A 14968-nucleotide genomic window follows, 5' to 3' on the forward strand; every position below is an offset into this window, starting at 1 on the left:
GGTGGCACTTACGTCCTTTGTCACCTAGCCCTGGGACCTTTCTATCATCTTTCAGTTCTGGAGGGGTGAGACATGATGAACCTGGATTCATATCTTGGCCCCAACTTTTATTAGTTGTGTGACTTTGGTCAAGTACTTAGCCTCTTTAGGCCTCAACTTCAACACTGGTATAAAGAAGATAAAAATAATATCCAATTTAAGGCGATGTTGCTATTGATGTGTGTATGAATGCAGTAATGATGTAGAACTCGTGGCCCAGTGCCTGGCACCATGTAAACACTCAGTAAATCACTATTATTATTTTAGGACCATGAGCTGGAGAGCACTTTATAATTGATGCAGTATTCTACAAAGAGTATTTTAGACTAAGCACTAATAACATTGATTGAGTAAAGGTTGAGGGGAAGTTGAAATTACATCTTCTGTTTTCTCGCTTCTGGCATCAATTTTGTTGAATGAAGGGTTTTCAATTAGCAAATAAAATTTTATATTTATGACATTATATAAGATGTCCAAACACAAAAATCATATTGGCAACCACTGTGTAAAATTTTAAATAGTTTAAGTCAGGTACTATTTTTGTTGTTGTGTTTAAGTCACTGATATAAATGCCTCAGTTATTGGTATCAAAACTGTAGTTTCCTTTCAAAACACCAGCATATACCACAATTTATTAGGCAATTGCTTAACTAATCAGGGACAACTTTTAGATTTTATATTAACGAGGGAAAGTAATACTTGTATTTAGTGACATCATAAGAAACTGTGAAAAGTCTGATCTTTTTCATATATGAAAAAAGAAGCATTTAAAACTCTACATTTTAAAAATAAATTTTTAATTTTGGAGTAATTTTAGATTTACAGAAAAGTTGCAAAGATAGTACAGAGGGTTCCTATGTATCCCTCACCCCATTTCAGTTTCCTGTAATGGTATCGTCTCACGTTACAGTGGTATATTTGTCAACTACTAACTCCACGATTTACTCAGATTTCACCAATTTTTCCCTTTAATATCCTTTTTCTCTTATAGCATCCCGTCTAAAATACCACATTACATTTAGATATTTCTGCTTAGTCTACCCTGGTCTGTGACAGCTTCTCAATCTTCGTTTTTCATGACTGGCAACTTTAAGGATCACTGGCCAGATATTCTGTAATGTCCTTCAGTTTGGGTTTGTCTGATGTTTTTCTCATGACTCAACTGGGGTTATGGGTTTGCAGAGGGAATGCCACAGAGGTGGAGTGCATTTCTCATCTCATCATATCAAGGGATATGTGATATCAACATGCCTTACTGCAAGTACTATTTATCTCAATAACTGGGTTATGGTAGTGTTTGTCAGCTTTCTTCAATGTAAAGCTACTATCTATCCCTTTTCATACTCTAGTGTCTGGAAGCAAGTCCCTAAGTCTAGCCCACACTCAGGAAGTGGGGCTGGGAGGAGATTAAGAAATGAAAATTTGTAATGAAGATTTGTCTTTTCTCCCCCATTTATTTACTGTTTGTCTGTTTGTGTGTGTTCATTTGTTCATTCATTCATTCATTCAATCTTTGTTTATATCCCTATGGACTCATGTGCATTTATTTTATACTTTAGGTAATAATCCAATGCTACTTCATTGCTTTAATTGTTTCAGCTTTGGGCATTGGGAGCTCTTTCAATTGAGCCTCTATTTCCCTTTGACATGGATTGTGCTGTGGGGTGGAGCTGGGTGTGGGGAGAGAAAGAGGAAGCTGCAGGCTTGGGACCTGCAACCAGAGCTTGCATTTCTTATGGTTCTATGTTCCAGCATGGAATTCCAAAGATCCAAGAATTTTATATTTGAACCTAGACTACCAGGTCATTATAAAGGTATATTTGTCAAGGTGTAGGATAAAAATATTTTATTAGTTCACTAGATTGATTAATAACTTTTAAACCTCCAGATATATACAATGAAGGCCTCCATTTCTACTCTTGTCTTGGACCACACATGTTAGGTGGTCTCTAACATGTATTTGGAAGGGAAAGTGAGATACTGCTTTTCCAATGATTTTGTTTATATGTGGAAATTGATTTTCTTACTACTTCATTTCCATTGGCCAAAACATTTTGAAAAAGAATAAACAAAATAAAAATTTTAAAGCCATAACTTTTAGTTAGATTTTGTAATTTTCCAAGCCAGGCAATTCATTAGGAGGCTGTATATGAAAGAATTTAAAATTTAGATACCAAAATAAAATCACCCATCACTGGTAAACAGCATTAAACTATGCATCTGGTTCTAAATTTTGTCTGTAACTACCCATTTTTAGCTGCAACTGCACATCACAAAAGCCTTGATAGAGAGAAGGCTGGTTTTTCAAGAGGTATACTCTTAAAAAATTACATGGGAGGGTGCTCTCTACTTTATGGGAGTGGGGCAAGTTTACATTTTACCAATTTACTCTGTTTTAATTGCTTTTCATAGATTGGTGCCTCTGGCATGTTTTAATCTGACTCAGTCTATTTCAAGGGGTGTGTATTCAAAGCCTATGGGAGCCAGGCAGGCAGTGTAGAGTGTGAGAAAAATCAATTACCATAATGCAATAAAAGTTTAATTATTTTACCAAACTATTGGATATGTGTGTAACATAATACAAGCATGTGTGAAACTAGAGATTATATTTTAAATCCAAACTTGAAAACTACAAAATGGAATGCAGACTTAATTCATTATTTTTTCTCTTACATTATTTATTATTTCTCTATTGGGAACTGGAAACTTGACATCTTTTCATCTGCACCAAGAAATCAGTATCAGAATTTACATTTCACATTGTATATGCAACATAAGATTCAGTTTTATAAACCTTGTAACCTTTAAATGGTATGGAGACCCCTTAAAAAAATTAAAAATAGAACTACCATATGATCCAACAATTCTATTCCTGGATATTATCAGAAGAAAATGAAAATACTAATTCAAAAAAATATATGCACCCCTATGGTCATTGCACTATTATTTTCAGTAGCTAAGATATGGATACTACCTAAGTGCCCATCAATAGATGAATGGATAAAGAAGATTTGAGATATATATATATATATATACACACACACACACACACACGCAATGAAATATTATGTATATATGTATATGTATACATATAAATACACAGTGAAATATTACTCAGCCATAAAGAAGAATGAAATCTTGCCATTTGTGACAACATGGATGGACCCAGAGGGTATTATGCTAAGTGCAGCAAGTCAGACAAAGACCAATACTGTATGATTCACTTATATATGGAATCTAAAAACAAAACAAATGAACAAACATAAGTAAACATAAATAGTCATAGATATACAGAACAAAAATGTGGTTGCCAGAGGGAAAGGGGGTGGGGGGAGGAGAGAGATAGATGGGGGAGATTAAGAGGTACAAACTTCCAGTTTCAAAAAAAGTCAGTCTTGTTTCTAAGTTGGACCTAGGTCAACTCCAGTTGGTTTTGAGACCCAGTTTGGAAAAAAAAATGCTCAGAGTCTGAAATCTCACGAAGCAAAGCTGCTGAATGAGGACCAGATTCCGAGGGGATGTCCCCACATCTCCAGAGGCAGCAGGCAGGCAACGGCTCCAGGGGGCTCGGCAGTTTAAATATTTCATCCATTCTCTTCATGCTTGTATGATTTCTGAGGAGAAGTTGAACGTCATTCTTCTTTTTATTCTTCTATAGCTGGGTGGCTGACAGAGTCTTGGTGCTTTGGGTAGGTGTCAGGCATGAGCCTCTGAGGTAGAAGAGCCGAGTTAAGGACATTGGTCCACCAGAGACCTCCTGGCTCCACGTAATATCAAATGGCGAGAGCTCTCCCAGAGATCTCCATCTCAGCGCTAACACCCAGCTCCACTTAACAACCAGCAAGCTCCAGTGCTGGACACCCTATGCCAAACAATTAGCAAGACAGGAACACAACTCCACCCATTAGCAGAGAGGCTGCCTAAAATCATAATAAGTTCACAGACACTCCAAAACACACCACTGGATGCAGTCCTCCCCCCCAGAAAGACAAGATCAAGCCTCAACCACCAAAACACAAGCACCAGTCCCCTCCACAAGGAAGCCGACACAACCCACTGAACGAACCTTACCCACCGGGATCAGGCACCAAGAACAATGGGAACTATGAACCTGCAGCCTGTGAAAAGGAGACCCCAAACACAGTAAGTTAAGCAAAATGAGAAGACAGAGAAACATACAGCAGATGAAGGAGCAAGGTAAAAACTCACCAGACCAAACAAATGAAGAGGAAATAGGCAGTCGACTTGAAAAACAGTTCAGAGTAATGAGTGTAAACATGATCCAAAATCTTGGAAATAGAATGGAGAAAATACAAGAAATGTTTAACAAGCATTTAGAAGAACTAAAGGGCAAACAATGATGAACAACACAATAAATGAAATTTAAAATTCTCTAGAAGGAATCAATAGCGAATAACTGAGGCAGAAGAACGGATAAGTGACCCGAAAGATAAAATAGTGGAAATAACTACCACAGAGCAGAATAGAGAGAATGAAAAGAACTGAGGACAGTCTCAGAGACCTCTGGGCCAACATTAAATGCACCAATATTCGAATTATAGGGGTCCCAGAAGAAGAAGAGAAAAAAAAAAGGAACTGAGAAAATATTTGAAGAGATTATAGTTGAAAACTTCCCTAATATGGAAAAGGAAATAGTTAATCAAGTCCAGGAAACACAGAGTCCCATACAGGATAAATCCAAGGAGAGACACGCCAAGACACATATTAATCAAACTATCAAAAATTAAATACAAAGAAAACATATTAAAATCAGCAAGGGAAAAACAACAAATAACATACAAGGGAATCTCCATAAGGTTAACACCTGATCTTTCAGCAGAAACTCTGCAAGCCAGAAGGGAGTAGCAGGACATATTTAAAGTGATGAAAGGGAAAAACCTACAACCAAGATTACTCTACCCAGCAAGGATCTCATTCATATTCAATGGAGAAATTAAAAATTTTACAGACAAGCAAAAGCTAAGAGAATTCAGCAACACCAAACCAGCTTTACAACAAATGCTAAAGGAACTTCTCTAGGCAGGAAACACAAGAGAAGGAAAAGATCTATAATAACAAACCCAAAACAATTAAGAAAATGGTAATAGGAAAATACATATCTATAACTACCTTAAGTGTAAATGGATTAAATGCTCCAACCAAAAGACATAGACTGGCTGAATGGATACAAAAACAAACCCGTATATATGTTGTCTATAAGAGACCCACTTCAGACCTAGGGACACAAACAGAATGAAAGTGAGGGGATGGAAAAAGATATTGCATGCAAATGGAAATCAAAAGAAAGCTGGAGTAGCAATTCTCGTATCAGACAAAATAGGCTTTAAAATAAAGACTATTAAAAGAGACAAAGAAGGGCACCACATAATGATCAAGGAATCAATCCAAGAAGAAGTTATAACAATTGTAAATATTTATACCCCCAAGTTAGGAGCACCTCAATACATAAGGCAATGGCTAACAGCCATAAAAGGTGAAATAGACAGTAACACAATCATAGTAGGGGACTTTAACATCCCAGTTTCACCAATGGACAGATCATCCAAAATGAAAATAAATAAGGAAACACAAGCTTTAAATGATACATTAAACAAGATAGATTTAATTGATAGTTATAGGACATTCCATCCAAAAACAACAGAATACACATTTTTCTCAAGTGCTCATGGAACATTCTCCAGGACTGATCATATCTTGGGTCACAAATCAGGCCTTGGTAAATTTAAGAAAATTGAATTTGTATCAAGTATCTTTTCCAACCACAGCACTATGAGACTATACATCAATTACAGGAAAAAAAAATCTGTTAAAAATACAAACACACGGAGGCCAAAAAATACACTACTAAATAACCAAGAGATCACTGAAGAAATCCAAGAGGAAATTAAAAAATACCTAGAAACAAATGACAATGAAAACACGATGACCCAAAATTTATGGGATGTAGCAAAAGCGGTTCTAAGATGGAAGTTTACTGCAATACAATCATACCTCAAGAAACAAGAAACATAAATAAACAACCTAACCTTACACCTAAAGCAATTAGAGGAAGAAGAACAAAAAACCCCAAAGTTAGCAGAAGGAAAGAAATCATAAAGATCAGATCAGAAATAAATGAAAAAGAAATGGAAACGATAGCAAAGAAAAATAAAACTAAAAGTTGGTTCTTTGAGAAGATAAAAAAAATTGATAAACATTAGCCAGACTCATGAAGAAAAAAAAGGAGAAGACTCAAATGAATAGAATTAGAAATGAAAATGGAGAAGTAACAACTGACACTTCAGAAATACAAAGGATCATGAGAGATTACTACAAGCAATTATATGCCAATAAAATGGACAACCTGGAAGAAATGGACAAATTCTTAGAAAACTACAACTTCCAAGACTGGACCAGGAAAAAATGAAGTATGAACAGACCAATCAGAAGCACTGAAAAAGAAACTGTGATTAAAAATCTTCTTAAAAACAAAAGCCCAGGACCAGATGGTTTCACAGGTGAATTCTATCAAACATTTAGAGAAGAGCTAACACCTATCCTTCTCAAACTCTTCCAAAATATAGCAGAGGGAGGAACACTCTCCAACTCATTCTATAGTGGTGATGGAGCCAACATCAGCCTGATACCAAAACCAGACAAAGATGTCACAAAAAAGGAAAACTACAGGCCAATATCACTGATGAACATAGATGCAAAAATCCTCAACAAAATACTAGCAAACAGAATCCAACAGCACATTAAAAGGATCATACAATATGCTCACGTGGGTTTTATCCCAGGAATGCAAGGATTCTTCAATATACACAAATCAATCAATGTGATAAACCATATTAACAAAACTGAAGGAGAAAAACCATATGATCATCTCAATAGATGCAGAAAAAGCTTTCAACAAAATTCAACACCCATTTATGATAAAAAAAAAAAAAACCCTGCATAAAGTAGGCATAGAGGAAACTTACCTCAACATAATTAGGCCATATAGGACAAACCCATAGCCAACATCGTTCTCAATGATGAAAAACTGAAAACATTTCCACTAAGATCAGGAAAAAGACAAGGTTGCCAACTCTCACCACTATTATTCAACATAGTTTTGGAAGTTTTAGCCACAGCAATCAGAGAAGAAAAAGAAATAAAAGGAATCCAAACTGGAAAAGAAGTAGTAAAATTATCACTGTTTGCAGATGACATGATACTATACATAGAGAATCCTAAATATGCTACCAGAAAACTACAGAGCTAATCAATGAATTTGGTAAAGTAGCAGGATACAAAATTAACACACAGAAATCACTTGCATTCCTGTACGTTATAGATGAAAAATCTGAAAGAGAAATTAAGGAAACACTCCCATTTACCATTGCAACAAAAAGAATAAAATACCTAGGAATAAACCTACCTACGGAGACAAAAGACCTGTATGCAGAAAACTGTAAGACACTGATGAAAGAAATTAAAGATGATACCAACAGATAGAGAGATATAAAATGTTCTTGGATTGGAAGAATCAACATTGTGAAAATGGCTATACTACCCAAAGCAATCTACAGATTCAATGCAATCCCTATCAAACTACAAATAGCACTTTTCACAGAACTAGAAAAAAAATTTCACAATTTGTATGGAAACAAAACAGACCCCAAATAACAAAAGCAATTTTGAGAAACAAAAGCGGAGCTGGAGGAATCAGGCTCCTTAACTTCAGACTATACTACAAAGCTACAGTAACCAAGACATTATGGCACTGGCACAAAAACAGAAATCTAGATCAATGGAACAGGATAGAAAGCCCAGAGATAAACCCACACGCATATAGTCACCTTATCTTTGATAAAGGAGGAAAGAATATACAATGAAGAAAAGACAGACTCTTCAATAAATGGTGCTGGAAAAACTGGACAGCTACACGTAAAAGAATGAAATTAGAACACTTGTTAACACCATACACAAAAATAAACTCAAAATGGATTAAAGACCTAAATGTAAGGCCTGACACTATAAAACTCTTAGAGGAAAAGATAGGAAGAACACTCTATGACATAAATCACAACAAGATCCTTTTTGACCCACCTCCTAGAGAAATGAAAATAAAAACAAAAATAAACAAATGGGACCTAATGAAACTTAAAAGCTTTTGCACAGCAAAGGAAACTATAAATAAGATAAAAAGACAACCCTCAGAATGGGAGAAAGTATTCATAAATGAAGCAACTGACAAAGGATTAATCTCCAAAATATACAAGTAGCTCATGCAGCTCAATATCAAAGAAACAAACAACCCAATCCAAAAATGGGCAGAAGACCTAAACAGGCATTTCTCCAAAGAAGATATACAGATTGCCAACAAACACATGAAAGGATGCTCAACATCATTAATCATTAGAGAAATGCAAATCAAAACTACAATGAAGTATCACCTCACAGTGGTCAGAATGGCCATCATCAAAAAATCTAGAAACAATAAATGCTGGAGAGGGTGTGGGGAAAAAGGAACACTCTTGCACTGCTAGTGGGAATGTGAATTGGTTCAGCCACTATGGAGAACAGTATGGAGGTTCCTTAAAAAACTACAAATAGAACTACCATATGACCCAGCAATCCCACTACTGGGCATATACCCTGAGAAAACCAAAATTCAAAAGGAGTCATGTACCAAAATGTTCATTGCAGCTCTATTTACAATAGCCCGGTGATGGAAACAACCTAAGTGCCCATCATCGGATGAATGGATAAAGAAGATGTGGCACATATATACAATGGAATATTACTCAGCCATAAAAAGAAACGAAATTGAGCTATTTGTAATGAGGTGGATAGACCTAGAGTCTGTCATACAGAGTGAAGTAAGTCAGAAAGAAAAAGACAAATACTGTATGCTAACACATATATATGGAATTTAAGGGAAAAAAAATGTCATGAAGAACCTAGGGGTAAGACAGGAATAAAGACACAGACCTACTGGAGAACGGACTTGAGGATATGGGGAGGAGGAAGGGTGAGCTGTGACAGGGCGAGAGAGAGGCATGGTTATATATACACTACCAAACGTAAGGTAGATAGCTAGTGAGAAGCAGCCGCATGGCACAGGGATATCGGCTCAGTGCTTTGTGACCGCCTGGAGGGGTGGGATAGGGAGGGTGGGAGGGAGGGAGACGCAAGCGGGAAGAGATATGGGAACATATGTATATGTATAACTGATTCACTTTGTTATAAAGCAGAAACTAACACACCATTGTAAAGCAATTATACCCCAATAAAGATGTTAAAAAAAAAAAAAACTACAATGAAGTATCACCTCACAGTGGTCAGAATGACCATCATCAAAAAATCTACAAACAATAAATGCTGGAGAGTGTGTGGAGAAAATGGAACCCTCTTGCACTGTTGGTGGGAGTGTAAATTGATACAGCCAGTATAGAGAACAGTACGGAGGTTCCTTAAAAAACTAAAAATAGAACTACCATATGACCCAGCACTCCCACTAATGTGCATATACCCTGAGAAAACCATAATTCAAAAAGAGTCATGTACCACAATGTTCATTTTAGCTCTACAATAGCCAGGAGATGGAAGCAACCTAAGTGTCCATCGAGAGATAAATGGATAAAGAAGATGTGGCACATATATACAATGAAATATCACATATTTATATATTATATTATATTATTATAAGCACCTCTGATCATGGGTAGAAAATTTGCATAGTGGTTTTTATATTTAGATTTTATATTTAAAATATAAATATTTTATATTTAGAAGGACTAGTTCTTGGATGTTTGGAATTCTGGTGTTCCTACATTGTCATATTTGTTGTTCAGTTATATTGCTTTACTCTTCAATTATTTCTATTTGTAACTCTTGAACCCAGCTGTCACATTCATTGGAAAAGGGCAATCTAACCATGCTGGTTTATTTTCACATTTTTTTTCCAAATTTACTTTTCAGCTCCATAATTTGAGATAGATAGCTCAATCTATCCCTTTTATTTCTAGAAACTGATTTCAGTGAATGGGATCATAATTTGGGGTAATTACTAATAAATGTCTCCCTGAGAAAATAGTGTTTAAATGAATTGTATCTTTCACTAAAAAGACCAAGTATTTGATCTAATCTTTGGTGGGGAGTCAAGGTCGATGACATGAACGAGTTAATTTCTTTCAATTCTCCTTGGTACACTGTCACAAGTAAGTCACCTAAAATTCGTGTATAAGTGACCACCATACTCTGCCTCTTATTCATCAAGTAAAGTGCTAATCTGTCCGTGTTCCTAAATCCTAGGAATTTATCTGGCTTATGATTTTAATGACTGAATTTGAGATGGGTTCTTTTTCAGCAGAGTGATTTATCATGAATGGGGTTATGATAGAATTTAGTTCTTTACATGACAAGTTCACCATTAACACTGGCCACTGTAGGAGCACATTTATATTTGTCTTACTAACTTTGACCAGGCTATTTTCAACTGTTCAAGACTTGTGGTAGATGCAAAAATGGCCACAAACTCTTCCCCAACCTGCATCTGTGACCTTATAATGTGACTTGGTAGCTTCTCTCATAAAAGAGGGGGAAATCTATTTCTTTCCCTTTTGAATACAGTCTGGCCTTGTGTCTTGCTTTGGCCAATAAGGAGTGGCAGAAGCAATGATATGAAAATCATAAATGTCTCAAGATGTTTTGCATGCTTCTGCCTTCACTGCTTCATCATAAACCAGACAGCCCAAACCCAGCCATCAGCTGGCGGCAGAAATGCATAAGTAAGTTCAGCCAATAACGGTCCAGCACCGCCCAGGCCGGAACAGCTGTTGAGATAAATCCAGGCTGAGTTACCGTACTGCCAAATCATAAGATAAATAAATGTATGTTGATTTAAGCCATTAAGTTTTAGGGTGGTTCTTTTTACACAGAATTACTATCTGATATGACTTATCTCAATACACTATAAGCATCATGACCAAAGTTTTTAGTTCCATCTTAATTCTTAATGATATTGAAAGAAATATAGTTATTCCAGGTGGTAGTATTTATACTTTTATAAACTGCTGTAGAAAATGCCATACATTGGTTAAAAATATCACACTTAGCCTTTCAGCTCTTAAACCATATTTTCAACTTCCTGAACATCAGCCAACGCTTGATTCTCTTCAGGAAACATAATATTTTTGCCCTCAAGAGACATTCTTTTATAGATTTACCCTCTGTGAAAGTTTTTGTACTTGGAAAACTTTTTGTTACTTACTGAGCACATAATTGCATTTTATAGAGGTAGTATTTCATCTATGAACACTAAAAAGAGGTCCTCTTTAAAGTTCAATTCTTTATTTTTTTAGTTCATTAAGTTCTTCAATGTGCATCTTTCTCTAGCCTGTCATAATTCTTGCTATCATTTGTTTTATAATTGTACCTTTATTTGCATTTAATAAAAAAAAAGACACACTGGAAATTCCCTGGTGGTCTAGTGGTTAGGATTCGGCGCTTTCACTGCCGTGGCCTGGGTTCAATCCCTGGTCAGGGAACTAAGATCCCACAAACCTCGGGTCGTGACCAAAAAAGAAAAAAGAAAAAAAAAAAGACACACTTTATTTGCATATATATGTAGGAATACTTTTTACTTTTATAAAGAAATGATCTCTTCTTCTTGAAACCACAAGTTCTTCTTGAAACAACAAGTTCTTCTCATTCTGTCTTCTGTTTTCCTACTTTTGGTAGAGACGTAGGTAAAAAAGTCACTCTTTTCTTAAATCTACTGTAAGCAAACAGTTGGACATTTGAGAGAATAAATGGAGACTGCCACTTGGCTTAGATTCAATGAAACAAAGGGAATAGCAGATACTCTGGTCAATTGGAGAGCATGTGCTCCATTTGAAAGCAGAAGCAGATATTCAACTCTAGAATATTGTCACCAAATCTGAAAATCTGTTATCTGATTTTTCAAACTTCTTAAGAGAAGCTCCAAATACATATTTTTATGTGAAACCTCCTGAGTTCTAAATTACAACTGATTTAAACTGTAACTTTAAACACTGTGTGAGTCAAGGATGTGCACCAGATGAACATGGGCAGAGTGCGATTTTTACGTTTCTCTTCCTGGTCAATATGTAGTATTAAGCAAGTAGCTTAAACACAGACTAGATGAATGAATGTATAAATGAATGATAGGATAGTATAAAATAGGGTCGCAAAATAGGGAAGGACAAAACCTTTTCAGGGTTTTGCTCCAGGATTTGGTAAAGTAATTCAGGGAGGAAAAGGAAAAGACAAAAGTAGCAGGAGGGCCGACTGAGGAGGCATTCTGAAGGAGGCTTGATTTCAAGAAAGAAGAAAAATATCTCCCTCTCCCATAGCTTCCTCATGCTCTGCATGATGAAACACTGTACCTCTTTGACAGAGATGCTCTTCTTTAATGGGATCTAAAATCTGAACTCCTTTTGAAGCAAGACCCCTTGCATCCTCTCCAGATTGTGGAAAGGGTTACGGTTGGAAAAAAAAAAAAAAAGGTGGGATACCCAAAGAGATGAAGAACACTGAACCATCAATTTTCCAAGAAAGGGTTCTGCTTGGGGGAGTAGGACAGGATCCAAGGACCCTTTCTTCTCTCCCTTCCCCATTCATCCAGTTACTTCTGAATATAATGGTCTCTCAAGCCCAAGAAGACATTTCTTAGGTTCAGATAGTTGGAGGAGTTCCTAAACTTATCTCCCGGTCCAGTTCTTGGCAACTGGGTGGAGTTCCTACCTTGAAGAACTCCAGAATTAAAAAAAAAAAAAAATCTCAGCATATGTGTGGTTGCCAGAGCTGGATTGAGGTTATTGTTGGTTTGTGGGAGTTAATGGTGGTATAAATTGAGAGCAAAGCAAGAAGAAATTGATCCTTCTGTATCAGGGTAAGTCACACCAGCAAGGTATTTTTATAAGGATCACAAAGCACCTCTAATCATAAATCTTCCATTTCAAAGTAGAAAGTAGAGTCAAGAAAACACTCTGATTAATCAAATAAATCTGTGATTGGAACATACAGAATCCAGAACTTCTGAGATGCAAGTTCTTTTAATGTCCTAGTTTTCCAGTCAGGAATGGAACTTGGTGAGTGTGGATATGCGTGGTTGTAAGGGATGAGGTGTGGGGTGCTAAAGCAGGCCATACACAACTAATTTTAGTTATCTGTGGAGCCAGGACCAGCAGAACTTGGCACTCTCATGAAAATGTCCAGGGGTAAATACTGGAATATAAATAGTACCACTGACTTGCAAACTCTCGATGCCCCAAAGCTGCTATGAGAGTTGTGGTTATTGAGGTTCTCATGAAGTTAGGATGAAAAACTTATAAGAAGTGGCTGTTCAAATAATCATATCCCCATGGATATTCTCTCCAATTTAAGGAGAAAAATAAGGGTATAGACCCAATTAGTCATATTCTAAGATGCCCAAGTTACTATCTTTAGTAGACTCTTGTTATTTACTTAATTTGATCTCTTGAGTACAACACACCCTTCTTATTACCACTTTGATTTCCTTTTAGGTGGACTAACCCAATATACGGTCTTGGTGGGAAATAGGGCAGCCTCTCCTTTTAAAATTCCAGTGAACAAGATTATTCCACCCCCTATTCCTGGGTTGTCAAGAGATGGCTGGATGTGTGACCTAGGCTCGGTCAGTCAGTCCTCTGGCCCGGGACTTTGCAGCTTGAGCTGGTGGCATTGGGGTGCGGGGTTGCTGCGGTGGACAGGTCCATGTGTGGATCACAACATTTCTGTAGCATGACATTTGCTGTGGTCCCTACTGCTTGGGCTTCCCACTCTCTCTTGTTCCTATTCATTTCCTAAGCCCAGTCCTCCCGTTTTCTGAGTCTCTGATATACTTTCAGTAAAGTATCCCCTTTTTGAAAAGAGAGCCAGAATTGATTTCTGTTGCTAGAACCAAGAACCCTGATTAAAATATTAGCTGAAGACTGGAGAAGAGACATGAGCTTTCTGCAAAGTCTACTCCATTGATTAGAATACATAAGGGTATGTAGAATGCATGTAGGGTTCTAGGTATGTGCCTATGTTTGAAAAAAGGGGGTAGCAGCAACATGGGTAAAATTCACTAGAAACCTCTTGATAAATTGTTTTTGGAATGTCTGTAAGAGACAATGTTTCCCATAATAATGATTATAACAATAATTCAAACATTAAAATTACCATTTATTACATGTCTTCTTTACAAAAGACATTTATTTCTTAGAAGGTCTCAATCTTTTAATAGCCCTATGAGATAAGAGCATTTACTCCTATTTTATAGGAAGATAACTGAGGTTCAGAAAGGCTAATAATTTCCCAAGGTCAGACAACTGGTAAAAAATCAGTCAACATTCTCCTCCAGTCCAAATCTTGTTCTCTTTTTGTTCTACAAGGTCATCTCTCTTCCAAAAACAGAGGGCAGGGGGGGCTTCCCTGGTAGCGCAGTGGTTGAGAGTCCGCCTGCCGATGAAGGGTACACAGGTTCGTGCCCCAGTCCGGGAAGATCCCACATGCTGCGGAGTGGCTGCGCCCGTGAGCCATGGCCGCTGAGCCTGCGCGTCCGGAGCCTGTGCTCCGCAACGGGAGAGGCCACAGCAGTGAGAGGCCCGCGTATAGCCAATAAACAAACAAACAAACAAACAAAAACTAGAGGGGGGAAGATTCTAGCCCAAAATATACCTTGTGAACCTCATATTGCTAAGTCTCTGCAGTTATCTTTTTTAACCACCGTGTTAACCAGACATTCTCAGATGCTCATTTTATTTTTAGACCTCACTGATTTGTAACTTACTGACAGGTGCATGTCAGGATTGCTAGCTCCGGAGCACAGAGGCAAGTGCTGCTAGGTGGAGTACGGATGCTCTTATTCCAAACACACCATCCTCTTTTCTGTTGACCTAGATAGTCCTTT

This window comes from Pseudorca crassidens, chromosome 2 (assembly GCF_039906515.1).
Source record: "Pseudorca crassidens isolate mPseCra1 chromosome 2, mPseCra1.hap1, whole genome shotgun sequence".
NCBI classification, from domain to species: domain Eukaryota; kingdom Metazoa; phylum Chordata; class Mammalia; order Artiodactyla; family Delphinidae; genus Pseudorca; species Pseudorca crassidens.